The sequence below is a fragment of the Camelus dromedarius genome, chromosome 17 (assembly GCF_036321535.1).
Source record: "Camelus dromedarius isolate mCamDro1 chromosome 17, mCamDro1.pat, whole genome shotgun sequence".
Classification (NCBI taxonomy): domain Eukaryota; kingdom Metazoa; phylum Chordata; class Mammalia; order Artiodactyla; family Camelidae; genus Camelus; species Camelus dromedarius.
The window spans coordinates 39,856,366-39,860,241 of record NC_087452.1 but is presented as its reverse complement, the minus strand read 5'-3'; the positions used below and the strand labels follow the sequence as shown (position 1 = coordinate 39,860,241).

At 46.3% G+C, this 3,876-nt stretch overlaps 1 long non-coding RNA gene across 1 annotated transcript; it reads left to right on the top strand.

The window, feature by feature from the left end:
* The first annotated feature begins 914 nt into the window (after nt 1-914).
* LOC116158360 (uncharacterized) lies at nt 915-2,141 on the top strand. Its single transcript, XR_010384717.1, has 3 exons — nt 915-1,303; nt 1,447-1,847; nt 2,033-2,141. It is a non-coding gene; the product is annotated as an uncharacterized LOC116158360 (long non-coding RNA).
* The last annotated feature ends 1,735 nt before the right edge of the window (nt 2,142-3,876 follow it).

The following is a 3,876-nucleotide window of genomic DNA, read 5'->3' as shown; positions in this document are numbered from 1 at the left end:
GGGGTGATGGGGGAAGGGGGTCCCAGAGCAGATATCTGTCCTTGGCTTCCCCTCTCAAAGAGATGCAGCTGCTCTCTGGGAAGGAGGGATGGGATTAGCCACTGCATCCCCCAGGGGAGTTAAGTCTACAGATATTTTATAATTTGCCTGCAAGTATTTATGTGTTTTAACGAGGGCAGAATAATGAACTGAATATGTGCCTTTGAAATAGAACTTTTTGAAGATGATGCTTTAGTGACTCCCAGGTAGTGGCTCCAAGGGTAGAAAGTTCAGGCACAGTGGACGGGCAGTTCTTCAGGCAGGGACGTACTTTGGACGCACTTACACCACCCTTGATATCAGCTCAGGGAAGCAGACTTCTAGACAACTCCTGGGTAGGGCCGAGACTGCTCAGAATATTGCATATCGCAAATGAGATTAGTTTGCTGAAAACGCTAACCCTGTGTTCCAGGGAATTTGACTTTCAGTCACAAACGGAGCTAAGATCAAGGCCCTGTGCCAGGGGCAGAACGGTCTGGCCTGGGTGCCAGGCATTTGGCTGAAGGTCAGGGTCTCTCAAGGCCACTGCACATCCAGGGGGCAGAGGCAGGGCCCTTGCTTGGGGAGGGGTCTCCTGAGCCATGGCCTCTGCAGGGACTTGGGTGCCCCTCCCCCCATTCTGCTGTGCCGTTCCCCACCCCACCCCCTTAGTCACCAGGCATCTAGAAAAGCTCTCTCCTTGTTTTATCTGGCAGAACCTTGGGACAATCGTTGGATCGGGTTCAACTGGCCAGGAAACCAAAGCCCACAGAAAAATGCCTCATGACTCCTGCCAACCTCTTGCTCCCTCGGGTCCCAGCGCCAGACAAAGAGCCCTGCCAGTGTTTGGATGTGCGAGAGGAAGGACGTTCTGGAGCTAGAAGCCACAGAATGGGAGTCGTGTACTTTCCGGGGCTGCCTCAGCCGGCCCGGCTGCTGCTCCATTCTGTGGCTCATGAAAGGGTTCTCACCTCCTGGGCTGGAAGGGAGTGGGTCTGTCTGCTACCCAGGCGGTTGCCTCTGTGGCTTTCTGAAAAAGAATGCGTGTGCTTGTCAAAACAGAACTTTCCTGTGGACTTGGAAGAGTGGGCCTGTCTGCCTGCCAGGAAGGAGCGCGTTTCAGTCTGGATAAAAAGGGAGAAAAATTCCACTGTGCAGGCCCATCAGCCATGGCTCGGAGCAGCCTTCCTCCCTCACAAAGACAGCCAGCTTCCCCAGCAGTTGCCCACCAACTCTGTCTGCCTTGGTCTGGAAGCGGGGGGAGGTGCTGATGAAGCCATGAGGGGTGAGTGTCTTCCTGATCATGGATAGGGAAATAAAGCTCTCCTCCCTGGGTGACAGGAGCCTCCAGGCTCAGGGACTCATGAGTAATGTGTTGGTAAACACTCTTGCGTGGCGTTTCCAGTCATTTTTTTCCCTCCCCTGTAGGCTGCTGTTATCCCCATGATAGTGGAAAAACTGACACATGAAGAGGACTTGCCCCAGGACCTGGAGAAGGGCCCTGGAAACCTGCTCGTGGATTCATCAGCAGATTGTGACAGCGTGGCCCTGCTCCAGAAGTTTTCTCTGGATTCAACCTCCCAAGGCAGCCACCGGAGCCAAGTCCAGGGCCCAAATCAGATGTGACTCTAGGAGCACAGTAAACACACCAGTTTCTTCTGCAAAGATGATCTAACTTGGGAGCGATTGATAAATATTCCCTTCCAGTGCTTGATAACCCAGGTCCCTTGGGGACTCCAGATACCCGAGGGACTCTTCATAAAACTCAAAATACATCCAGAAGAGGGACCCCATCTCCTCTATGAATTGATCATGTTTCCAGAAGGCAGGTCTGCACATAAGATATTTGTGACTACATGTAGATGCTAAGTCCCTGATTGTGAGATTTGCATCCATTTAATTTGAGTGGTTGGGTGAACTTTCCCTAACAAGTGAGGCAGTTCCTGGGTAGAAGGAAGGCAGGCCAGCAGAATCTGGGCTGATCTTACAAGTGGCTTGTTCTTTGCCCTTGCAGAAGCATTAGGCTTTGAGATACCAGAGCCCTCTAATATCTGCCTGAATTTCTGGAGACACCAACAGAAAGTCTTGGCAAGATGGAGGACATTTTTGGATCTAGCTCCCAAAACTACAGCCGTAAGTTCCAGAACAATAATTAAGCATTATTGCAGCTAGGAATTGCGGTTAATCAATTTATACAAACTTGTTTAGATGTAGCTGGGAATTTTTAACTGAAGTATGCAGGCTTGCACATTGTTTACTGGTATCAGTAACTTACATGTGTGAATGTGATTGCTTTGTTTATAAGTACATGCCTGACCCCCTACAGCTCTGAGGACAAGTATATAACACAAGCCATGTACTATTTTCATTTCAAGCAGAACTTTGTCATTGTTCCAGAGGTTAAAAATCAACAGCATGGTATAATGATAAATATGGACAATAAGTGAAACTTAAGGACTAGTCTCCTGTGTTATTATACCTGCTGATCTCAAGGTGGTTCTGCTGCTGGGAGTCCCCAGTATTTTATCTCGGTTCTGGGGCTAAAACTTAAAGTCAGTGGTGAGAACCTACAAGTGGGGCCAGATTGTGACTCAAGGAATGTATATAGAGTTTAGGAAACTTTATGCATTTAATAAGGATGTGAGGTGAAGGAGGGTATAGTTCAGTGGTAGAGCGCATGTCTAGCATGCATGAGGTCCTGGGTTCAGTCCCCAGTACCTCCATTAAAATAAATAAATAAACCTAATCACCTCCCCCTACAAAAACAAACAAAAAACAACACCCCTCAAAACTCCCAATTCCCCCCCCCCAAAATAAAAAAAAAAAATAAGGATGTGAGCTAAGAAGTCGCCATGGGCATCATGTGTCTCCTCATATAGTGCTGTTGGAAGTACACCATGGCGCTCCCTGAGAAGTCTTCTTGCCAGAAAGAATTAAACCTGGATTTAATCAAGCACCTGGGTGTAACTGCCAGTTTACAGGAAATCCAGGAGATCGTGCTAAACAGCGTCATGAGGAAGAAAGAAGCCCAATACAGAAAACGGGAAATTCTATGGGACAAGGGGCTGGACTTCTCTAATACACAAATAACATTGAGAACAGGGGGGAGGAGAAACTGGAATAGCTTAAGAGAGACTTAAGAAAGATACTTAAAAAAGCATAATGTGCACACCTAGTTTGGATCCTGAGTGCATCAAACCAGTAAAGAATTTTTAAAAAAATAATCTGGGAAATTTGAACAAAGACAGGTTATTAGATAATCTTGGTGATAATATATTATGAATATGATGAACACAAAAATCTTTATCTCTGTGGTGGGTATAGATATAGAATCAATATATAGGATATATAATATATAATACTATGTAAATTATATAAATTTATATATTTATAGTTTATAAATTATATTTATAATATATAATAATATTTATTTATTTATGATGAAATGAAATCGCTGAGATTTGCTTTTAAATGCTGTAGGGAAAAAAAGTGGATATAGATAAAATGAGATTAGCAAAACGGTGACACTTGTGTGACTTGTACCCAAGTATACTAGTCCGTTTTTGTGTAGGTTGAGTATTTCCGGAACATGGTTCCAAATAAACAGAAAGAAAGTGATAGAAGAGTTGCAGCTTCCCATCAGGGAAGTCTTGAAAGCTTACTGCTGCCTCCCTTTGTGACGGGGGAAGGGGGCGTTCAGAGCTGCAGAGGGAGCCCGATAAGGCAGATGGGTGCCACCAGCTCCCGAGACACGGGGCACGCCGCTGCTGAGGGTGACGAAGAAGGCTGGTCACTGCTGAGACTAGAACCAGAAATCAGTCTAGAATCCCTGCTGTCTCCACCCGCACTCCCGCCCTA